The 26,908-nt window shown below is 30.8% G+C and overlaps 1 protein-coding gene and 1 long non-coding RNA gene across 2 annotated transcripts in view; one reads left to right on the forward strand and one right to left on the reverse strand.

The window, feature by feature from the left end:
- Window positions 1–26,908, forward strand: part of LOC143250725 (frizzled-10-B-like) — a 255,452-nt gene that overhangs the window by 147,069 nt on the left and 81,475 nt on the right. The window lies entirely within an intron of this gene.
- On the reverse strand, window positions 3,212–5,287 carry LOC143250248 (uncharacterized). Its single transcript, XR_013028106.1, has 3 exons — window positions 5,171–5,287; window positions 3,942–4,027; window positions 3,212–3,580 (listed from the first exon to the last, which is right to left on the reverse strand). It is a non-coding gene; the product is annotated as an uncharacterized LOC143250248 (long non-coding RNA).

The raw sequence follows: 26,908 nt of genomic DNA on the forward strand, positions 1-26,908 counted from the left end.
TTTACTAACAATATCTAGTTTAATTACTTGAAAATTATATAAAATTAAAAAAGACTTAAAAATGGATATAAATTAAATTGCCTAAATAAGCGTTAAACGTTTCGTTTCAATGTATTTCAGGACGGCTAGTACGGGTATTAACATTTTTACTAATAAAGCATAGAACATATTTTCGTCCTTGGAGGTTATCTTCAGGTTAACTAAGAGAGAATTTGCAACGTCTGGTTTATTCGTGCTATATAATTTTAATTGAATAATAGAGTTTATTAGCGACCAGGTTACTGCCGTTTGTTTTTCTTCTCTTTCTAATCGAAATATAAAATACTGGATTCGATGGGTCCTTTTTTCCCCTTTCTACTATATTACTCAAACTATTTCATTTTTGGTAAAAGTTACTTTCCTTCCTAGTGTCAATATGATCTAAGTTGGTTTGAGTAATACTTGGCTTACACGTTCCGTGTTTTTATAATATATTTAAGGTTTTTAAAATGCATAATTCCATTAAATTATATGAGATGCTTTTTTTTTGGATCTTACAATTTTTACTAACAACAAGCACTTTATTCAGATTTTAAACGATAGATGTGGTCATCAATTTGTAATGACTTCTGGGATTATTGAAAAACATTTTCATCATATCAATAATAATTTTATATTTGAAACGATGCAGAGCTTAATACGGTGCTCCTTCTTTTTTAACTTCAAGAGCTAATCAGAGAGAATTCTTAAGTTAGTGTTATGTAAAAAGTAGAAATTTAATTATCAAAATTGATATTTCATGAGCATAAGTTAGATAAGTATTATTGTTTAGAAATAAAACAGTACATTTCAATCTTACAATATTCTGTATTTAAATTATACTTTAGTACAACAGAAATATACTGTAACAATTATAGAATTAATCAGTTATCTAAATTACATTGTCTTAGTTTTATATAACATGGAAATTTGCTTATTAATTAAGTGAAAAGTGTAATTTAATTTCTTAAATTATAAATTAACGATGTACATTATGGAGTTAGAACTTTACATGACTTCAGTGATTTCCTTATTGAGAAGAGAACTCTGATCCAATGTATACATAAGTTAATAGTTTAGCTTTTCCGTCATTACAATTATAATTTTTGGGGATGAATTACACCTCAAGACGAACATCAACCTCTTATTAAACTTGCAATACGTATTGATCTAGCTGTAACAGGACGAGGTGAAGGTAACAAGAGAGAGTAATTCTGAACAAAGAAGACTGTTTCAAGTCAAAATCATATTATAATATACTACAGGATTTCCCATGTTGAAGAAAGAAAAATCCATGGTCTAAAACGTAAACATAATTACATGAATACTTATTGCTTTTAAATGAGGACCAAAATTATATCCGAAAATATATATAAATAACTGTATTAATTGACTCTGGTTTTGTTCCTTGTTAAATGAATTTTGAATATGTGAATAACAAATTTACAGTTACATGTAGTTTGATTTTTTAGATGTTAAACAGAAGTTGAAATTCAATAAACTTCTGTATATCACATAACATAATGTATAGGGACAACAAGGGAACGATTGGTTCTTTAAGGCTGTTCTTTTCTCTAAACTAATTTAACCTAGTGAATCACAAACTCATAGTTTGTAGTACTTGAATCGTAAACATATAAACACGTAACTTATCATATGAAAATGCACGCAACAACGTTGTTAATAGTATGACTGCTTTAAAATTTAGAAAATCTTCATGTTTAGACCCACCATCTTAATGAAGAAGTGCTATCGATGTACATACAGTAATATAACACTTATATTTAAGTGTTTCCCTTATCGTACAGCCACAACTTTTGTATCAGATACTTGCTGTAAACAGCATAAACATGCACGGGAGAGATAGTTTATATTTAAACCAAATTGAAATTAAAATTCTTTACAATGCTAATACCTTCGCGAAAGAGCCGATGTTTTTTTCTTTAACATATTCGTACTTTTTACAACGTTTTCATAACGTCACGTGATTATTTTCTGTATTATTTTAACCTTTAAGATAAGAAAGTTTCCATTAAAATGTCATTAACGTTACTACTGATTGTGAACACTAATAAAGTTTATTGTTTGCAACAAACAAGATTGTTGGTAGTTTTGCTCGTAAGAAATTTACAACAAGTTGTTATATATATTTAATAATCATAATTACAGGATTATAAACAATTATTCTATCGTTCATGATGAAGTCAATAGTTTTATAAACTTTCTGATATGTAATGAGTTTGTTTACAAATAATTCTAAATATATTCACCACTTCGAAAGTCATCAAGTTTCTTATACCAAAGAGATCAGTAACTACATATTACAGTGCTGCGGACATAATTTGAAATTTATGGAAACAAAATTTGTTTTAATGTTAAAATTAGTCTATCTACACGTTCAAAATAAGGGTGCGTTAAATGTGGATTGTAAGTATAGAAAATTGTACTGAATACTCAAACACCAAATTGTATTTGTTACTTATAGACTCCTGGAATCTTAGACCAAAGGACTGAGTAGGCTCCACTTCCAGTGAACTGATATAGCTGGGAAATTTGATAACCCGTAAAGTAGTGCGCGACACATCTTGATATATAACTTGTCTACTACCTGAGTAATATTATCATAGTGAGTCTAGTTGATTGTGACAAGCTGTTACAACTTCGAAAGAGTTTGATAATAGCTGACCACAAACTTGAAATAAATATATAGATTTTAGTGGTTCCACTTCACATGAAAGTATTTCTCGCATGCTTAAAACCAAATGATAAATAAATCTTATATTTAAAAATAATAATATGAGACATTTTTATTGTTTACAGCATTCTGTAAATATTAAAATGTAATGATGTTCCAGTGTTAGTGTCTATATTGTTGTATATCTTGAATATCTAACAGTGAAAAAAAGAGATTAAAACAAAAAGGTTAACTATTTTACTTCTAGCAGAATAGGTTGTTTAATGCCTCATGTGAATAACAACTGGAAAACTGTTCAAGTTCACAGGATCAATGTTAATTATTTTGCTTTATTCTGTATTTCAAGCAAGAAACGAAAGAAGAGTTATGCTTCGTTATCAGTTTATTACAATATTTTACAAATACAAAAACAGTGGTATGTAAACCAATTGAAAGTTGTTAATATTTTTCTATCTAAATGAATGACAAATTAAGTACTTGTTACATACTAATGGAGACTTAAGGACAGGCGAAATCAAAATTCCATTAATTTTTTAAATATTTTCAATGACATAAATCTGTTACTAGTTTTATTTTCAATTCGTACTTTAAGCGTTCAATACAGACAATCTATGATTCTAGTGCAAAACATGTAAACAAGAAATCTATGTTTCAAGCTGTAAAATGTGTAAACAAGATAAGTTAACACTATTGCGTTTCAAAACAAAGAGACTGTTGTAGACTAATAAATAAGATAAGTCAAATTGTATTTCGGTATATTATAATTCGAATGACTTCATATTTGGCTGTAATCCAACGCTGGCAACAAAGAGCACTATGGTCGTTACTACAGAGGAACTGAACAAGGACCAGGTTCGATGTTTCATCCTATTGATAAATGTAACAAAACAGTCATTCCTTTGTTTTTTTAAACAAAGTCACATTCAGCTATTTTTTGTGTCTAGAAAGTGTTATTGTTAAAAATTCATAAACCTACCATTATACCAACGGTGAACAAAATCAGTTTCATCGTGATTTTGACTGAATAAATGCGTTTCGCTCATACTGAATTTTTACTTTAAAACCTATCATATTAAGAACCTTCCGCAAATACAGCGGTAAGTCTACGGATTTAGAACGCTCAAATTAGGGGCTCGATTCCTCTCAGTGGGATCAGCAGATAGCTCGATGTGGCTTTTCTATAACAACAACACACACACACATTAAAGATACAGAAAAATTTCCTTACTCTGAGAAAATTCGTCTCTCATCTTGATCAGAATGAACAGCTGATAGAACTTCGTTGTTACGTTTTTCACTGCCCGAAACCAACAACTGAAATTTAAAGAAAACAACAAAAAACAATCGGGACATGATAGAAATGGAATGGTCTTCACAACATAGTAACTTGAGGTAAGTTACTTCAGTTTCAATCATCTCTTCTTTACTTTATTAGGTTTCATAGGTAGTATGTATAAACGTTAAAAAACAACTTTAAAACATGAACATTATTTACTGTTCACTATTGAATACATTACTAAGTATAAATGTTTAAATACTCACAGTAAAACCAACTTACTGAATTTAAGAGTTAACAAAAATAAGCTAAATATGTAAATACCGCAGTTACAAAAAAATACGCTTTTTCTTTATAACCAAAGGCTTTACAATTACAAATTAAATGGAGACATCGGTTAATCTTGTAATACCCACAGTTACAAATAAATACATTTTTGATAAAATAAAGGCTGCCGTGTATGAAATATTAAATAGGCTGTGCATGGCATCAGATTTAATCGAAGAAGTCAGAGTTATAGCTTATTATTAGATTAACAAACTTGTATGGTACAATTAAATTCTATATATCTTAGAGTGTACAACAGAGTGTACCTTAGAATAAACATATAGTGGGTGGTAGGGTGCTACTGACAGGTTGACTTGTTGACTTTTATTTGAAATGAAGATTAAAATAACTGAATATTGAAGTTGGACTACGAAGCAGTAATGTGACTATTAGTATTTAATTTGGCTTATGAATTAGCCCTAAAAAAGTTATAAAAAGTTCACGAAGTTAAGTTTACCATTATTGACAAACATAGCATATTATGTGTTTCGCGAAGCCAACTATTTGCAAAGAATGTAAGAAAATCTTACAATGTTTACTGACTCAATATTGAAATAAAACTGGAATTTTGGATTCATGCAATCAATTGCTAGAGGTAGACAATTTCAAACGTTTCATATCTCTTGTATTCTAAAACAATGAGGTATAATATGCAGGGATTTTTCACCCCATAAGAATTATGCTAAAAATTTTGCAAAGTGTGATAGCATTGAAACACTCTGTCCTTTTATTTTAAGTATAACCCAAAAACGTTTAATGGTTTAGAAACAACATGACATTGGGCCATAAGACTCCAACAAAATAATTGCATTTAAGTTATCAAACTGAAACCAAAAGAATTCTGCAACACTTACCAAACTGTCAAACGGTTAACTGTTCTCAAAGTGACGGATGTTCTACACTGCGCCTTTTTCTTTTGAGATTTTTCTTTCGAAAGGAAGCTGGATATGCTACTGATGATACTAGGTTCCGTCTCGAAAGACGTTCCCTTTTATTGAGATTTGTGTCGCTAGAGAGCGCCTTGGTAACGAATGTTGTGAGTCTGCACGTTCCTTATCTTCTTCCACAGAAAACTTCTCAACAAGAAAACCTACACTCTTCTCCTGCAAGACGTTACAGTTAATCCGCTTGTGGTTTGGTTGAGCACGATAACCTGGCCAGTAATCAATCGTTCTTGGTCTAATTTTAGCACTGATTGTTTAATGAAAGTTTTCAGAAACTTGATTGATCTTTTTCAATATGGATTATCACTTCAGATGACCGCTCTACTTTTAACTTTATTGGATTTAAGATGAATGAAGTATATTCTACTTCCACGGAAGAATTACACTTGTTAGAACAGATATTTCAGAATAAAAGTCCAGAATTAATGTAATCTTAGTGGATGATGAAGAGAGAATACATATTTAATAATTACACACAAAACTGTTAAACATATAAACTATTTGTTCCTTAATAATAGCATATAGCTATATGAAAACAATAACGTTTGTTTAGAATCATTTAGAAATAACAAGTGATGTTTCCAAACAGATACCACACGTTAAGTATTTAATTTTATCTCATAAAAAGCAGTTGTTTACATTTGTCATACTTGCCCCCTCATGTCCTTCAACAACACGAGTTTAGTGATTTCAATACAATGTGTTTCAGGTGCAAGACTTTTTCGAATTTGGTTGAAAATAATTCCAGTTTTTTCCAAATACTTTCATTTCTAGAGAACGAAACGATGAGAACTTTATCTTCCAATAAACTTGAGCAGCATTGTCATTTCTATGTCTCGTTAAAAGACTTCTAACAAAAAGTTTCACTGCAGAAAAAATCGCAAGCCGTAAGGTATAAAATGGCCAGCGAAATCTATGGGCAGTTTACTAGTTGTCGTGAACTTTTGCCCGAAAAAATATCTATTGAAAAAGAACATTCACATTAAATATTAGAAAATAATTATTAGAACTGAGAATAGAAAGGCGAATCAGCACAGTCGAGAACAGGAGGCGTTTGTAATAATTTTATTTCCTGAGAGGCTTAATATACTCAAAATCGTCTGAGAAAGTTTCTGAAACTCCAGTTACCATATCCAGACTTTTCTGAGAAGAAATGGTGTTTCTCGACACGTTTCTTTCCTCATAAACCGGGTTTCACTGACCGTGGTGGATACATCGTAAATGGTGCGTTGTTTAACATTTAAATTTTAAACAAATTCTATCTTTTCATTAAAACTCTGACGATATTCATTAATTTATTTAAAGTAACTCTATTTAACAATTTAAATCGCAATTCATTTATATTTACTGATTTTGTATTCGTTTCTCTTTACTTTTTAATAACATTATTTTGTATCTTTTGTTTGATTTATATCCAGTGAAAGTTTGATGCTATTAAACTAATCTCCAATACGTTTTTTTTCTAAACTTTAATCTCTGAGTACCAACAGCTGTTCATGTGAACCAACTTGCTTTACAATAATAATAAAACAAAAATTTTATCTACAAAAAAAAAGACGTTTTTCTAATACGAAAAAGATTATCCAAGAGAAGGTACAAAAGAAACATTGAATAAAGTCTTCATATCAATAATAATTTTATATTTGAAGCGATGCATAGTCTTAATACGGTACTCCTTCTTTTTAACTTCAAAAGCTGATTAGAGAGAATTCTTAAGTTAGTGTTATGTAAAAAGTAGAAATTTAATTATCAAAATTGATATTTCATAAGCATAAGTTAGAAAAGTATTATTGTTTAGAAATAAAACAGTACATTTCAATCTTACAGTATTCTGTATCTACATTATACTTTAATACAACAGAAATTTACTGTAACAATTATAGAATTAATCAGTTAATCAGTTATCCAAATTATATTGCCTTAGTTTCATATAACATCGAAATTTGCTTACTAATTCAGTTAAAAGTGTAATTTAATTTTTTTTAAATTATAAATTAACGAGGAATATTATGAGGTTAGAACTTTAACGAGACTGTAAAGAGAATTCTGATCCAATGAATACATAAGTTAATAGTTTAGCTTTTCCGTCATTACAATTATAATTTTTGGGGATAAATTACACCTCAAGACGAACATCAACCTCTTATTAAACTTGTAATACGTATTGATTTAGCTATAACAGGGCGAGGTGAAGGTAACAAGAGAGAGTAATTCTGAACAAAGAAGACTGTTTCAAGTCAAAATCATATTATAATATACTACAGGATTTCCCGTGTTGAATAAAAAAAGATCAATGGTCTAAAACGTAAACATAATTATATGAATACTTATTGCTTTTAAATGAGGACCAAAGTTATATCTGAAAATATATATAAATAACTGTATTAATTGACTCTGTTTTTTTTCCTTGTTAAATGAATTTTGAATATGTGAATAACAAATTTACAGTTATTATGTAGTTTCATTTTTAGATGTTAAACAGAAGTTGAAATTCAATAAACTTCTGTATATTACATAACATAATGTATAGGGACAAGAAAAGAACTATTGGTTCTTTAAGGCTGTTCTTTACTCTAAAGTAATTTAACCTAGTGAATCACAAACTCATAGTTTGTAGTACTTGGATCGTAAACATATAAACACGTAACTTATCATATGAAAATGCACGCAACAACATTGTTAATAGTATGACTGCTTTAAAATTTAGAAAATCTTCATGTTTCGACCCACCATCTTAATGAAGAAGTGCTATCGATGTACATGCAGTAATATAACACATATTTATGTGTTTTTCGCATCGTACAGCCACAACTTTAGTATCAGTTACATGCTGTAAACGATATAAACATGCGCAGAAGAGATAGTTTATATTGAAGTAAAATTGAAATTAACATTATTTACAACGCTAATAACTTGGCGAAAGAGTCGATGCTGTTTTCTTCATTTTAACATATTCGTGCTTCTTACAACGTTTTCATAACGTCATATGATTATTTTCTGTATTATTTAGCCTTTAAGATTAGAAAGATTCCATTAAAATGTCATAAAAGTTACTGCTAATTGTGAACACTAATAAAGTTTATTGTTCGCAACAGACAAGATTGGTAGTAGTTTTGCTCGTAAGAAACTTGCAACAACTTATTACAGATATGTATTAATCATAATTACAGGATTATAAACAATTATTCTATCGTTCATGATGAAGTCAATAGTTTTATAAACTTTCTCATATGTAATGAGTTTGTTTACAAATAATTCTAAATATATTCACCACTCCCAAAGTCCTCAAATTTCATATGACAAAAAGATCAGTAATTACAGATTACAGTGCTTCGGACATCATTTCAAAGGTGTTGTAATGTTAGAACCAGTCTATCCACACGTTCAAAATAAGGGTACGTTTCATGTGGATAGTAAGTATAAAAAATTGTACTTCAAGGACTGTAAACTCAAACACCAAATTTTGCTTGTTACTTATAAACTCCTTGCATATTAGTCCAAAGGACTGTGTAGGATGTACTACCAGAGAACTCATATAGCTGGGAAATTTGAGAACATGTAGTGCACGACATATCTTGATATATATCCTATCTACTATCAGTGTGTATATTAGTACAGTTAGTATAGTTGATTGTGAGAAGCTGTTACAGCTTTGGAAGATACTGATAATAGCTAACCACAGGCTTTAAATAAATAGATAGGTTTTAGTGGTTCCACATCGTATGAGACTATTTCTCGCATGCTTAAAACCAAATGATAAATAAATTATTTTATATTTAAGAATGATCATTTGTGTAATTTGTAAAAAATATTAAAATTTCGAAAATTGTTCTGTGTTAATAAATAATGTTTACATGAAAATTCATAGAAACAGTAACAACATCCAAATATCTTCTTAGATGTGAAACAACTATACTAATATTCTAATAATACGACATAAATACGACTTAGTGTTTCTGTATTAATTTTGTAAGTGAACACTTTGTGTTTCAATCGTCTGTTTTCCTACTTAACTTTTGAGAGAATTATGTACATACGTGATTTAAAATTACATTTTCATATATATATATATGCAATCTTCAGTTGGAATCACTGCGGAAAGTGAAATGTCTCACCATTTGTACATTTCGTTTATTGGTATAAATTCAATCGAAAAATGTAACTACTGTAAGAAGACATCAACTCTAAAACTTTCCTTCTCCATTGTGATTGGGCACGATGTTCTTTTCACACATCACGGTTAATCTTATACTTTGTAATTAAAGCTACTGTATTATTTAAATGAATAATTATATTTACAAAGCATTAAATTTGTTGTATATTTAGACATGAGACATTTTTATTGTTCACAGTATTCAGTAAATATTAAAATATAGTGATATTCTTCAAGTTTTTGTGTCTATATTGTTGTATATCTAGAATATCTAAGAGTGAAAAAAAGAGATTAAAACAGAAAAGGTTAACTATTTTACTTCTAGCAGAATAAGTTGTTTAATGCCTCATGTGAATAACAACTGGAAAACTGTTCAAGTTCACAGGATCAATGTTAATTATTTCGCTTTATTCTGTATTTCAAGCAAGAAACGAAAGAAGAGTTATGCTTCGTTATCAGTTTATTACAATATTTTACAAATACAAAAACAGTGGTATGTAAACCAATTGAAAGTTGTTAATATTTATTTTATCTAAATGAATGACAAATTAAGTACTTGTTACATACTGATGGAGACTTAGGAATAGGCGAAATCAAAATTCCATTAATTTTTTAAATATTTTCAATGACATAAATCAGTTACTAGTTTTATTTTCAATTCGTACTTTAAGCGTTCAATACAGACAATCTATGATTCTAGTGCAAAACATGTAAACAAGAAATCTATGTTCCGAGCTGTAAAATGTGTAAACAAGATAAGTTAACACTATTGCGTTTTAAAACAAATAGGCTGTTCTAGACTAATAAATAAGATAAGTCAAATTGTATTTCGGTATATTATAATTCGAATGACTTCATATTTGGCTGTAATCCAACGCTGGCAACAAAGAGCACTGTGGTCGTTACTACAGGGGAACTGAGCAAGGTCCAGGTTCGATGTTTCATCCTATTGATAAATATAACAAAACAGTCATTCCTTTGTTTGTTTAAAACAAAGTCACTTTCAGCTATCTTCTGTGTCTGTCGCGGGAAATCGAACCCAAGGTGTTAGTGTTATAAATTCATAAACTTATCACCATACCAACGGTGGACAAAACCAGTTTTGTCGTGATTTTGACTGGGTAAATGCGTTTCGCTACTACTGAATTTTACTCTAAAACTTATCAAATTGAAGAATCCTCTAGCAGTGATATCCTTACAGTTAAGAGAACTCTGATCGAATGAATGCATAAGTTAATAGTTTTGCTTTTCCGTCATTATAATAATTTTTCTTAGTACTACATTATTTTGTAAAGTTAATTACAAATCTGCGTTCTAATTACATAATATATCCCCAAACATATACAATATGTTTTAGGAACCTTCAATGGCTACCTTGTCAAAGGTTTTCTAATCCACATATACCAAATCTACGCCGTTAGTACCCTCTACATAAACAGTCAAAGAATGTCAAATGATTTGTAAGTCAATATTTTCTTTCTGTGAAACCATGTTGACTGTCTACTGAAAGTGTAGACTTTCTTACGTGGCCAGCTATGGTGAGAAAGCTCTTGATACCAGCATTCCGCTACAAGAAACAATTGATTTATGGTCAATAGTAATGCTCCGTCACAGTGTCGGTTTTACAAATTCATATATTTTATAATTAAAGAATCAATTTCACATTTAATATAATTTTAATCTGAATTTTACTGTTAATATGAAATCAAACTTGTAACTAATATGTTTAAGTTTTTGTTTATATTACATAAAACAATTAAGAAATTGTAGTATTCAATTTAAGACACTTTATTATAGGACGTAGGTTCATTGTATATTTTTTTTTGTAACTCACTAAATGCTGAAAATGGTTTCAAATATTTCTATTTAAAGAAGGTCAATAATATAACCATAAATATATTTAAAGAAATTATAGCAATTAACTATGATGTTTGAATAATGTATAGCTTAACAAAAATTCACATACAGAATATTTATGTAAAGCCAGCACTTTTAAATATTGATATATACGGAGGACGAATTCACCGTTAAACATAGTCTGAGTTTTTAAACCCAGTGCAGAATATGATGTTTAATCAAAATATACACGTAGCTGGCTTTGTACAATCTGTTAATACTTACATTATACTGGAAGTTTTATTCACCAGTATTCGTAGATAATTAATTTCTTAATAAAAGTTTGTGATATAAGTTGTACTGTTAATATTATTTCAGCTATTGGGCACAACTTGTTTACGTTTTATTGACACGTTTACTGTTATTTTAATCACAAACTCGTAGTTTGTAGTACTTGAATAGTAAACACATAAACATGTAACTTATCATGTGAAAATGCACGTAACAACGTTGTTAATAGTATGACTGCTCTAAAATTTAGAAAATCTTCATGTTTCGACCCACCATCTTAATGAAAAAGTGATATCGATGTACATACAGTAATATAACACTTATATTTAAGTGTTTCCCTCATCATAAGGTTACAGCTTAGGAATCAATTACGTGCTGTAAACGACATAAACATGCGCAGAAGAGATAGTTTATATTCAAGTAAAATTGAAATTAACATTATTTACAACGCTAATAACTTGGCGAAAGAGCCGATGCTGTTTTCTTCATTTTAACATATTCGTGCTTCTTACAACGTTTTCATAACGTCATATGATTATTTCCTGTATTATTTAGCCTTTAAGATTAGAAAGATTCCATTAAAATGTCATAAAAGTTACTACTAATTGTGAACACTAATGTAGTTTATTGTTCGCAACAGACAAGATTGGTGGTAGTTTTGCTCCTAAGAAACTTGCAACAAGTTATTACAGATATGTATTGATCATAATTACAGGTTTATAAACAATTATTTTGTCGTTCATTATGAAGTCAATAGTTTTATAAACTTTTCGATATGCAATGAATTTGTTGACAAATAATTCTAAATATATTCATCACTCCGAAAGTCCTCAAGTATCATACAACAAAAGATCAGTAATTACAGATTACAGTGCTTCGGACATCATTTCAAAGGTGTTTTAATGTTAGAACTAGTCTATCCACACGTTCAAAATAAGGGTACGTTTCATGTGGATAGTAAGTATAAAAATTGTACTTCAAGGACTGTAAACTCAAACACCAAATTTTGCTTGTTACTTATAAACTCCTTGCATATTAGACCAAAGGACTGTGTAGGATGTACTACCAGAGAACTCATATAGCTGGGAAATTTGAGAACATGTAGTGCACGACATATCTTGATATATATCCTATCTACTATCAGTGTGTATATTAGTACAGTCAGTATAGTTGATTGTGAGAAGCTGTTACAGCTTTGGAAGATACTGATAATAGCTAACCACAGGCTTTAAATAAATAGATAGGTTTTAGTGGTTCCACATCGTATGAGACTATTTCTCGCGTGCTTAAAACCAAATGAAAAATAAATTATTTTATATTTAAGAATGATCATTTGTGTAATATATAAAGAATATTAAAATTTCGAAAACTTGTTCGATGTTGATAAATAATGTTTACAGAAAAATTCATAGAAACAGTAACAACATCCAAATATCTTCTTAGATGTGAAACAACTATACTAATATTCCAATGATACAACATAAATACGACTTAGTGTTTCTATATTAACTTTGTAAGAGTACACTTTGTGTTTCAATCGTCTGTTTTCCTACTTAACTTTTGAGAGAATTATTACACACTTGATTTTAAATTAAAATCTTCATATATATATATATATATGCAATCTTAAGTTGGAATCACTGCGGAAAGTGAAATGTCTCACCATTTGTACATTTCGTTTATTGGTATAAATTCAATCGAAAAATGTAACTACTGTAAGAAGACATCAACTCTAAAACTTTCCTTCTCCATTGTGATTGAGCACGATGTTCTTTTGACACATCACGGTTAATCTTATACTTTGTAATTAAAGCTACTGTAACATTTAAATATATAATTAAATTTACAAAGCATTAACTTTGTTGTATATTTAGACATGAGACATTTTTATTGTTCACAGTATTCAGTAAATATTAAAATATAGTGATATTCTTCAAGTTTTAGTGTCTATATTGTTGTGTATCTAGAATATCTAGCAGTGAAAAAAAGAGATTAAAACAGAAAAGTTAACTATTTTACTTCTAGCAGAATAAGTTGTTTAATGCCTCATGTGAATAACAACTGGAAAACTGTTCAAGTTCACAGGATCAATGTTAATTATTTCGCTTTATTCTGTATTTGAAGCAAGAAACGAAAGAAGAGTTATGCTTCGTTATCAGTTTATTACAATATTTTACAAATACAAAAACAGTTGTATGTAAACCAATTGAAAGTTGTTAATATTTTTTTATCTAAATGAATGACAAATTAAGTACTTGTTACATACTAATGGAGACTTAAGGACAGGCGAAATCAAAATTCCATTAATTTTTTAAATATTTTCAATGACATAAATCTGTTACTAGTTTTATTTTCAATTCGTACTTTAAGCGTTCAATACAGACAATCTATGATTCTAGTGCAAAACATGTAAACAAGAAATCTATGTTTCAAGCTGTAAAATGTGTAAACAAGATAAGTTAACACTATTGCGTTTTAAAACGAATAGACTGTTTCAGACAAATAAATAAGATAAGTCAAATTGTATTTCGGTATATTATAATTCGAATGACTTCATATTTGGCTGTAATCCAACGCTGGCAACAAAGAGCACTGTGGTCGTTACTACAGGGATACCGAGCAAGGTCCAGGTTCGATGTTTCATCCTATTGATAAATGTAACAAAACTGTTATTCCTTTGTTTGTTTAAAACAAAATCACTTTCAGCTATCTTCTGTGTCTACCGCGGAAATCGAACCCAAGATGTTAGTGTTATAAATTCATAAACTTATCACCATACCAACGGTGGACAAAACCAGTTTGGTCGTGATTTTGACTGGGTAAATGCGTTTCGCTTATACTGAATTTTACTTTAAAACCTATCAAATTGAAGAACCCTCCGCTTATACAGCGGTAAGTCTACGGATTTAGAACGCTCAAATTAGGTGCTCGATTCCCCTTAGTGGGCTCAGCAGATAGCTCGATGTGGCTTTGCTTTAAGAACAACACACACACATTAAAGACAGAGAAAAATTTTCTTACTCTGAGAAAATTCGTCCCTCATCTTGATCAGAATGAACAGCTGATAGAACTTCGTTGTTACGTTTTTCACTGCCCAAAACCAACAACTGAAATTTAAAAAAAATAACAAAAAACAATAGGGACATGAGAAAAATGGAATGGTCTTCACAACATAGTAACTTGTGGTAAGTTACTTCAGTTTCAACCATCTCTTCTTTACTTTATTAGGTTTCATAGGTAGAATGTATAATCGTTAAAAAACAACTTCAAAACATGAACATTATTTACTGTTCACTATTGAATACATTACTAAGTATAAAATGTTTAAATATTCACAGTAAAACCAACTTACTGAATTTAAGAGTTAACAAAAATAAGCTAAATTTGTAAATACGACAGTTACAAATAAATACGCTTTTTCTTTATAACAAAGGCTTTACAATTACAAATTAAATGGAGACATCGGTTAATCTTGTAATGCTCACAGTTACAAATAAATACATTTTTGATAAAATAAAGGCTGCCGTGTATGAAATATTAAATAGGCTGTGCATGGCATCAGATTTAATTGAAGAAGTCAAAGTAATAGCTTACTAATAGATTCACGAACATTTATGGTACAATTAAATTCTATGCCTACCTTTGCAGAATGACCAAGTTCCTTATGTAATAAAATATCTTTATTAATTTTGTCAGCTGGAAGTCTGAGGTTATATGCAGTTTTCTCCTGATTCAAAACTCAAACTCTTTTGTGGTTCTTTGATTCTCTAAAGTGTATCTCGTGAGGTCATGATAATTTACAACTTTTCTTCGATTTTCAAAGTTTCTACTGTTAACAATCCTACTGTTTTTTACAATTATCTCCCGAGGTTCGTTTGTCTCAAACGTTCTCCGATTTACATTAACTATCATTTCAGGATAACACATGTTTCTTGATCTCCGACTTTCCAAAGCTCTAATTTCCGAACAATATCTTTGAATGTTATCATATTTTTCGACACGAAGTCTTCCAAAGCCCTTACTATATTTTAGTTTTCTTATTTCTACAGCTCTAACTTGAGAGCCATACTTCCGGTTTGTTCTCCGGCTTTCCCGAATCATAGATACCGGATTATCTCTTTTACCACCAACTAGATTTTTCAAATTTCTCCATCGCGTTTGTGTTATTTCTCGAAGCTCCAAAACTCTTGTTGTCCTTGCACTTTTCCCTCGATTTTCAAGACGTCGAATGTTAATTCTACTTGATTTGTACAATATGTAACTTTTCACAACTGTGCTTTCTGAGTGAAGAATATCTGATAGTGACGTAATTTCCAGAGCTGGTATCAACATGGTGTCTATAATTTGTTCTCTTTTGTTCCGAATCCCATCTTTCTGTAGCTCTTATATTTTTCAAAGTCTTGGTTTCATACATTCCTCTGTCTGCCTTTCTTGTGATTTTAAGAGACCTGATCTTATAATATTTCAGAGATCTTTGTCTCACTTCTGGTTTGTTTTGAGAACTGCGCTTTAGCTCTCTTCTCTGTTGTTTCAAATATCGTCTTTGTGAAAGTTGATGTTGCTCCAAAACCATGATTTCATATTCGGTTGTTTCTGCGTTGAGCCTTTCATATCTAAGTAATTTGTAATAGCCTCCTTCGTTTAGAGAAATAGTTTCAGAATATCTCCCACTTGTTCTTGTAAACGGTTGTAACGTTCTATATTGTGAGTTACTTCTATCACTTCGTCGATTTTTTGACGTTTCACTGTTCGTATTTTTTTACATTTTTAGATCTCTTGTCTTGGAGTTATCCCTTAGAATTACTTTTTGTTTATTCAGAAGAAACCTACGATGTAAATTTCGTCTTATGTTTGAAATGACGTATTTAAAAGTTTTCAGAATTGAGTTATGCCCTTCATTTATTCTGTGGATTTCTAAAGACCTAGTTTGAGTGTTTCGTATTTTGATTCTAGTTTGTAGTTCATTTGCATGTTGTAGTGAATCATGCATCTATTTGATTCTTTGGTTTTCCCCACCTCTAACTTGAGAAACACGTCTCTTATTTGTCCTACTGTAACCTAATACTTGCTTTTCTGAACCATTCCTTTTGTTTCTTCTTATAGATCCCACAGTCCTAGTCTCAGTCTCGAATCTTTCAAGTGGTTGTCGACGTTCCCCCGTTTCTCTTTCTGAAACCCCAAGAACGTTTCTTCTTTGAATTTTCGAAGTTCTAATCTGTAAAACACGCCTATCATTTAACCTACTGGCGTCGAAATTATGTCTTTCAGTAACGCGAATCTTATTTCTTTTCAAAGCTTCTAAATTATCCTTTTGATAATCGCGTTCTTCAAGTGTTTTGAGGTATTCCCCTGCTTGTCTGTCCACAATAAGTCTCTCGCTGCTTCTTCGGTTTTCCATGGTTCTACTTCGAGAAGCACGTCTGTCATTTGACGGGCTTAATTCCGTTATTTGCCCTACAGAATCGTAGATCCTATTTGTTCTTAAGTTTTCGGAACTTCTAGTTTGAAATTCGCATCTTAGGAATGTTCTGTGATGTCCCTTAATTTCTCTTTCAGGAACATTTAGGTCGCGTTTTCTTTCGTCTGCCGAAGATCTAATTTGGAAAACACGTCTTTCATTTAACCTACTGAATTCTAATGTTAGCCTTTCAGAACCATGAATGTTGTTTGCTCTCATGTTTCGTAAAGTTCTTGTTTCAGTCTCACGTCTCTCGAGTGTCCTATACCGTTCTGCTGTTTGTCTCTGCATAATACGCCTCTCATTTGTTCTTCGATATTCCATAGTTCTGCTATGAGAAATACGTCTGTTACTTGAACGAGTGATTCCCGATGTTTCCCCTTCTGAGTCATGCATCTTGTTTGTTTTCATACAAGCTCTAGTTTCTTGCACACTTCTTATATTCGTAGCTTCAGATCTGCGTCTGTCGAGTGTTCTGTGGTGTTCTTCAGTGTGTCTTTCAGAAATGCTTAGTTTGTTATTTTCTTTGGTCTTCTGAAGTTATAGTTTGGGAAACACGTCTATCATTTGATCTAATGCTATTCAATGTCTGCCTGCCAGAGTCAGACGTTTTGGTTCTTCTAAGGTTCTTGAAAGTCTCAGTTTGAAAGTCGTGGTTTTCGTTTGATGTGTCCTGATACAATATTTGCGTCTGAGAATCATTCATTTCCGTTTCTTTCCAGTGTTCACTATTAAAATTCATCCTGTCCATTATTCTTCTGCCTCCCAGAAACAAGTCTTCAGATAATTTTCTTCGATTTTCCAAATTTCCACTTTCAGAATTATATTGCTGTTGCGTTCTTCGGTTTTCTACGACTGTATTAACAGCACGTCGGTTTCCTAAAGCTCTAGTTTCTTGCACACTTCTTATGGAATTCGATTTGTTTTCCATATTTTTTCTATATAATTGATTGCGATTAGAAAATTCAGAATCATTAATAGCTGTGTGTTTAGAGTTACGTCTGCTAATTATTCTTTGACTTCCCAAAAATTTCCTTTCATTATTTTTCTCAGTATTCCTACGATTTTGAGAATTTCCTGTTTCACACGTGGAAGTTCCTACGTTTGGTAATAATTTACTTCTACAACCAAGTCTTCCAATCCTTCCATAGTAAATCAACATTCTCTTTTCTGAATATCTTTGCTCAGGCTTCTTATTGGATTTGTGGGATATTTGATTTCCTTCATTTTCATCAAGTTTTGGAACTCTTACTTGTCTTCTTTGTCCTAAACTTGAAATATAACCATATTCTCGCAGTTGGTTTGGAATTCTTTTATCTCCTGCTGAGTTGGATCTGTCATCAGGTTGTTTTTTGTAGTAATTTGATCGATAATCAGGAATTTTATATCTGACCAACGTTTCGTCTTCTTTCTGAAGTTTAGTTGGATAAGACTCTCGTAGAGCAGTTTGATCACATTCTACGTCACACCCGTTCAAATGCCAAATGATAATGCATGATAGAATTACAATCCCAATTGGGGGCTTTCGTCTCACCATACTATGTCTTTAACTCTTCTGAAAAACAACGAATATAAATTATCTGCAATTAATTCGACTATTTTTGCAAAATGTTATTTTCTAATTAATTATGTTGTGAAATATGTAGTTATTGTTAAGATTGGTCTTCTTGCTGGTTTTTTTATGTGACCGTTATTTATTTTTAGGAGAATTTTATAAATTAGAGAAATATTATTTGTTATTTCTGTCATGTGTATATCATTTAAATTTGATTTAAATATTCTCTGTCAAATAATTATCCCAAATCCATCAAGTTTATTAATTGATTGAAAGTGCGATGAATCCACTTTGCCCTTCCTCTTAAGACGTGGTTATAGGAGAAAGGTTTTATTAATAAAAATATAATAAGTTTTGATATTTTTCTTATTAATCAGAAACCTAGTACCTGGCATGACCAGATTATTATGACGCTCGACTCGTAATATCTTGGTCCCTGGTTGGAATTCCCATCACACCAAAACATGGTCAACCTTTCAACTGCGAGAGCGTTGTAAGTGACGGTCAATCCCATTTTTCGTCGGTTAAAGACTAGCCCAAAAGTTGGCGGTGTTTCAACATGACTAGCTGTCTTTTCTCTATTATTACAATGCTAAATTAGGGACAGTTAGCATAGCTAGCCCTTGTGTAGCCTTCCAGTAGCACAGCGGTATATGTGCGGACTCACAGCGCTAGTAACCGGATTTCGGTATCCGTGGTGGGCAGAACATAGATAGCTCATTGTTCAGCTTTGTGTTTAATATAAGAAACAAATAAACAAACAAAGCCCTCGTGTAGCTTTGCGCGAAATTCATCAAATAAACGAACAAAAACTCTACAATGAGTTTAGTGCCCTCTGCCCACATAGGTTTCGGAAGCTGTTTAAAATTACCAACCCTCAAAGTTACCTTTCAGTCACATGAAGTGACCAAGTCATTAATGTACTTGGTATTTTAACAGTTTGTTTTATTTAAGAAGTTATGCTTACTCGCGAACTGATACCGCAAAATCTTTTATGTACGTCAACTATTAGTACTTCTCAGAAGTAACAGAGTGTACCTTAGAATAAACAGATAGTGGGTGGTAGGGTGCTACTGACAGGTTGACTTGTCTCTGGTCTGTATTTCAAAAGTGAAGAAGTCGTCAGACAGCTTTTAGTGTTTCTGTAAATTCGTACAAAGTTATTTTATTTGAAATGAAGATTAAAATAACTGAATATTGAAAGTTGGACTACGAAGCAGTAATGTGACTATTAGTATTTAATTTGGCTTATGTATTAGCCCTAAAAAGTTATAAAAAGCTCACGAAGTTAAGTTTACCATTATTGACAAACATAGCATATTATGTGTTTCGCGAAGCCAACTAGTTGCAAAGAATGTAAGAAAATCTTACAATGTTTACTGACTCAATATTGAAATAAAACTGGAATTTTGATTCATGCAATCAATTGCTAGAGGTAGACAATTTCAAACGTTTCATATCTCTTGTATTCTAAAACAATGAGGTATAATATGCAGTGATTTTTCACCCCATAAGAATTATGCTAAAAATTTTGCAAAGTGTGATAGCATTGAAATACTCTGTACTTTTATTTTAAGTATAACCCAAAAACGTTTAATGGTTTAGAAACAACATGACATTGGGCCATAAGACTCCAACAAAATAATTGCATTTAAGTTATCAAACTGAAACCAAAAGAATTCTGCAACACTTACCAAACTGTCAAACGGTTAACTGTTCTCAAAGTGACGGATGTTCTACACTGCGCCTTTTCTTTTGAGATTTTTCTTTCAAAAGGAAGCTGGATATGCTACTGATGGTACTAGGTTCCGTCTCGAAAGACGTTCCCTTTTATTGAGATTTGTGTCGCTAGAGAGCGCCTTGGTAACGAATGTTGTAAGTCTGCGCGTTCCTTATCTTCTTCCACAGAAAACCTCTCAACAAGAAAACCTACACTCTTCTCCTGCAAGACGTTACAGTTAATCCGCTTGTGGTTTGGTTGAGCACGATAATCTGGCCAGTAATCAATCGTTCTTGGTCTAATTTTAGCACTGATTGTTTAATGAAAGTTTTCAGAAACTTGATTGATCTCTTTCAATATGGATTATCACTTCAGATGACCGCTCTACTTTTAACTTTATTGGATTTAAGATGAATGAAGTATATTCTACTTCCACGGAAGAATTACACATGTTAGAACAGATATTTCAGAATAAAGGTTCAGAATTAATGTAATCGTAGTGGATAATGAAGAGATAATACATATTTAATAATTACACACAAAACTGTTAAACTTATAAACTATTTGTTCTGTAATAATAACATATAGCTATATGAAAACTATAAATTTTGTTTAGAATCATTTAGAAATAACAAGTGATGTTTCCAAATAGATACCACATGTTAAGTATTTAATTTTATCTCATAAAAGCAGTTGTTTATATTTGTCATACTTCCTCCCTCATGTCCTTCAACAACACGAGTTCAGTGATTTCAATACAATGTGTTTCATATGCAAGACTTTTTCTAATTTGGTTGAAAATAATTCCAGTTTTTCCAAATACTTTCATTTCTAGAGAACGAAACGATGAGAACTTTATCTTCCAATAAACTTGAGCAGCATTGTCATTTCTATATCCCGTTAAAGACTTCTAACAAAAGTTTCACTGCAGAAAAATCGCAAGCCGTAAGGTATAAAATGGCCAGCGAAATCTATGGGCAGTTTACTAGTTGTCGTGAACTTTTGCCCGAAAAAATATCTATTGAAAAAGAACATTCACATTAAATATTAGAAAATAATTATTAGAACTGAGAATAGAAAGACGAATCAGCACAGTCGAGAACAGGAGGCGTTTGTAATAATTTTATTTCCTGAGAGGCTTAATATACTCAAAATCGTCTGAGAAAGTTTTTGAAACTCCAGTTACCATATCCAGACTTTTCTGAGAAGAAATGGTGTTTCTCGACACGTTTCTTTCCTCATAAACCGGGTTTCACTACCCGTGGTGGTTGCATCGTAAATAATGCGTTGTGTAACATTTAAATTTTAAACAAATTCTATCTTTTCATTAAAACTCTGACGATATTCATTAATTTATTTAAAGTAACTCTATTTAAGAATTTAAATCACAATTTATTTATATTTACTGATTTTGTATTCGTTTCTCTTTACTTTTTAATAACATTATTTTGTATCTTTTGTTTGTTTTGTATCCAGTGAAAGTTTAATGTTATTAAACTAATCTTCAATACGTTTCTCCTAAACTTTAATCTCTAAGTACCAATATCTGTTCATGTGAACCATCTTGCTTTACAATAATAATAAAACAAAAATTTTATCCCTAAAAAAGACGTTTTTCTAATACGAAAAAATTATCCAAGAGAAGGAACAAAAAAACATTGAATAAAGTCTTCATATCAATAATACTTTTTTATTTGAAGCGATGCAGTGTCTTAATAAGATACTCCTTCTTTTTTAACTTCAAGAGCTGATTAGAGAGAATTCTTAAATTAGTGTTATGTAAAAAGTAGAAATTCAATTATCAAAATTGATATTTCACAACCATAAGTTAGATAAGTATTACTGATTAGAAATAAAACAGTACATTTCAATCTTACAGTATTCTGTATCTACATTATACTTTAATACAACAGAAATATACTGTAACAATTATAGAATTAATCAGTTATCCAAATTATATTGCCTTAGTTTCATATAACATCGAAATTTGCTTACTAATTCTGTTAAAAGTGTAATTTAATTTTTTTTTTAATTTTAAATTAACGAGGTATATTATGAGGTTAGAACTTTAACGAGACTTGCAGTGATTTCCTTACTGTGAAGAGAACTCTGATCCAATGAATTAATAAGTTATTAGTTTAGCTTTTCCGTCATTACAATTATAATTTTTGGGGATAAATTACACCTCAAGACGAACATCAACGTCTTATTAAACTTGTAATACGTATTGATTTAGCTGTAACAGGGCGAGGTGAAGGTAACAAGAGAGAGTAATTCTGATCAAAGAAGACTGTTCCAAGTCAAAATCATATTATAATATACTACAGAATTTATATGTTGAATAAAGAAAGATCCATGGTCTAAAACCATGGATAAACATAATTACATGAATACTTATTGCTTTTAAATGAGGACCAAAATTATATCTGAAAATGTATATAAATAATTATACTAATTGACTCTGTTTTTGTTCTTTGTTAATTGAATTTTAATTATGTGAATAACAAATTTACTTTAATACATAGTTTGAGTTTTAAATATTAGATCAGAACTTGAAATTCAATTAACATGTGTATATTACATAACATAATTTATGTGACAACAACGGAACAATTGGTCCTTCATGGCTGTCCCATCCTCTAAACTAATTGAATGTGGTAAATAAAATATAGAAATAAAACTACGTCAAAACCGATCTTTGTCACTCACATAGTTATCAAAGTTTAACTGAAAATCACTCACATTTTCTACCTCCACAGAATCAAAGGCCGACTATTTCTCCAGAAATATATATCTGTTTTAGCTGAAGATGACTCCTATCCTATCAAAACTTATATTTATATTCCCTAGTATCATGATTCTCATAATTAAGTGTGAAGAAACGTGATACATCATCAATATAAATTCCATTAACAATCCTAAACACCTTAATCAGATCCCACTTTATGCCTTAATCAGTGACCTATACAATGAAACCATGACCTCTTTAGACTTGTGTTCAGTATTTATATAAATACAACCTAATACCCTATTTGCCTTACCACTGGTAACATTACTCTACTTGGATACCTTAAGATACACATCAACCACTACACCAATATCCTTTTATTTCATAACACTGTTATATATTCAAATTTCATATAACAAAAAGATCAGTAATTACAGATTACAGTGCGTCGGACATCATTTCAAAGGTGTTTTAATGTTAGAACCAGTCTATCCACACGTTCAAAATAAGGGTACGTTTCATGTGGATAGTAAGTATAAAAAGTTGTACTTCAAGGACTGTAAACTCAAACACCAAATTTTGCTTGTTACTTATAAACTCCTTGCATATTAGTCCAAAGGACTGTGTAGGATGTACTACCAGAGAACTCATATAGCTGGGAAATTTGAGAACATGTAGTGCACGACATATCTTGATATATATCCTATCTACTATCAGTGTGTATATTAGTACAGTTAGTATAGTTGATTGTGAGAAGCTGTTACAGCTTTGGAAGATACTGATAATAGCTAACCACAGGCTTTAAATAAATAGATAGGTTTTAGTGGTTCCACATCGTATGAGACTATTTCTCGCGTGCTTAAAACCAAATGATAAATAAATTATTTTATATTTAAGAATGATCATTTGTGAATTTGTAAAAAATATTAAAATTTCGAAAATTGTTCTGTGTTAATAAATAATGTTTACATGAAAATTCATAGAAACAGTAACAACATCCAAATATCTTCTTAGATGTGAAACAACTATACTAATATTCTAATAATACGACATAAATACGACTTAGTGTTTCTGTATTAATTTTGTAAGTGAACACTTTGTGTTTCAATCGTCTGTTTTCCTACTTAACTTTTGAGAGAATTATGTACATACGTGATTTAAAATTACATTTTCATATATATATATGCAATCTTAAGTTGGAATCACTGCGGAAAGTGAAATGTCTCACCATTTGTACATTTCGTTTATTGGTATAAATTCAATCGAAAATGTAACTACTGTAAGAAGACATCAACTCTAAAACTTTCCTTCTCCATTGTGATTGAGCACGATGTTCTTTTCACACATCACGGTTAATCTTATACTTTGTAATTAAAGCTACTGTATTATTTAAATGAATAATTATATTTACAAAGCATTAAATTTGTTGTATATTTAGACATGAGACATTTTTATTGTTCACAGTATTCAGTAAATATTAAAATATAGTGATATTCTTCAAGTTTTAGTGTCTATATTGTTGTATATCTAGAATATCTAAGAGTGAAAAAAGAGATTAAAACAGAAACGTTAACTATTTTACTTCTAGCAGAATAAGTTGTTTAAACCTCATGTGAATAACAACTGGAAAACTGTTCAAGTTCACAGGATCAATGTTAATTATTTCGCTTTATTCTGTATTTCAAGCAAGAAACGAAAGAAGAGTTATGCTTCGTTATCAGTTTATTACAATATTTTACAAATACAAAAACAGTGGTATGTAAACCAATTGAAAGTTGTTAATATTTATTTTATCTAAATGAATGACAAATTAAGTACTTGTTACATACTGATGGAGACTTAGGAATAGGCGAAATCAAAATTCCATAAATATTTTGAATAATTTCATCACATAAATCAGTTACTAGTTTTATTTTCAATTCGTACTTTAAGCGTTCAATACAAACAATCTATGGTTCTAGTGCAAAACATGTAAACAAGAAATCTATGTTCCGAGCTGTAAAATGTGTAAACAAGATAAGTTAACACTATTGCGTTTTAAAACAAATAGGCTGTTCTAGACTAATAAATATGATAAGTCAAATTGTATTTCGGTATATTATAATTCGAATGACTTTATATTTGGCTGTAATCCAACGCTGGCAACAAAGAGCACTGTGGTCGTTACTACAGGGAACCGAGCAAGGTCCAGGTTCGATGTTTCATCCTATTGATAAATATAACAAAACAGTTATTCCTTTGTTTGTTTAAAACAAAATCACTTTCAGCTATCTTCTGTGTCTACCGCGGGAAATCGAACCCAAGATGTTAGTGTTATAAATTCATAAACTTATCACCATACCAACGGTGGACAAAACCAGTTTTGTCGTGATTTTGACTGGGTAAATGCGTTTCGCTTATACTGAATTTTACTTTAAAACCTATCAAATTGAAGAACCCTCCGCTTATACAGCGGTAAGTCTACGGTTTAGAACGCTCAAATTAGGTGCTCGATTCCTCTTAGTGGGCTCAGCAGATAGCTCGATGTGGCTTTGCTTTAAGAACAACACACACACACACACATTAAAGACAGAGAAAAATTTCCTTACTCTGAGAAAATTCGTCCCTCATCTTGATCAGAATGAAGAGCTGATAGAACTTCGTTGTTACGTTTTTCACTGCCCAAAACCAACAACTGAAATTTCAAAAAATAACAAAAACAATCGGGACATGAGAAAATGGAATGGTCTTCACAACATAGTAACTTGTGGTAAGTTACTTCAGTTTCAACCATCTCTTCTTTACTTTATTAGGTTTCATAGGTAGAATGTATAATCGTTAAAAAACAACTTCAAAACATTAACATTATTTACTGTTTACTATTGAATACATTACTAAGTATAAAAATGTTTAAATATTCACAGTAAAACCAACTTACTGAATTTAAGAGTTAACAAAAATAAGCTAAATTTGTAAATACGACAGTTACAAATAAATACGCTTTTTCTTTATAACAAAGGCTTTACAATTACAAATTAAATGGAGACATCGGTTAATCTTGTAATGCTCACAGTTACAAATAAATACATTTTTGATAAAATAAAGGCTGCCGTGTATGAAATATTAAATAGGCTGTGCATGGCATCAGATTTAATTGAAGAAGTCAAAGTAATAGCTTACTAATAGATTCACGAACATTTATGGTACAATTAAATTCTATACCTACCTTTGCAGAATGACCAAGTTCCTTATGTAATAAAATATCTTTATTAATTTTTTGTCAGCTGGAAGTCTGAGGTTATATGCAGTTTTCTCTGATTCAAAAAACTCAAACTCTTTTGTGGTTCTTTGATTCTCTAAAGTGTATCTCGTGAGGTCATGATAATTTACAACTTTTCTTCGATTTTCAAAGTTTCTACTGTTAACAATCCTACTGTTTTTTACAATTATCTCCCGAGGTTCGTTTGTCTCAAACGTTCTCCGATTTACATTAACTATCATTTCAGGATAACACATGTTTCTTGATCTCCGACTTTCCAAAGCTCTAATTTCCGAACAATATCTTTGAATGTTATCATATTTTTCGACACGAAGTCTTCAAAGCCTTACTATATTTTAGTTTTTCTTATTTCTACAGCTCTACTTGAGAGCCATACTTCGTTTGTTTTCCGGCTCCCGAATCATAGATACCGGATTATCTCTTTTACCACTAACTAGATTTTCAAATTTCTCCATCGCGTTTGTGTTATTTCTCGAAGCTCAAAACTCTTGTTGTCCTTGCACTTTTCCTCGATTTTCAAGACGTCGAATGTTAATTCCTTGATTTGTACAATATGGCTTTCACAACTGTGCTTTCTGAGTGAAGAATATCTGATAGTGACGTAATTTCCAGAGCTGGTATCAACATAGTGTCATAATTTGTTCTCTT

Source organism: Tachypleus tridentatus, chromosome 5 (assembly GCF_004210375.1).
Source record: "Tachypleus tridentatus isolate NWPU-2018 chromosome 5, ASM421037v1, whole genome shotgun sequence".
In the NCBI taxonomy this organism is placed as follows: domain Eukaryota; kingdom Metazoa; phylum Arthropoda; class Merostomata; order Xiphosura; family Limulidae; genus Tachypleus; species Tachypleus tridentatus.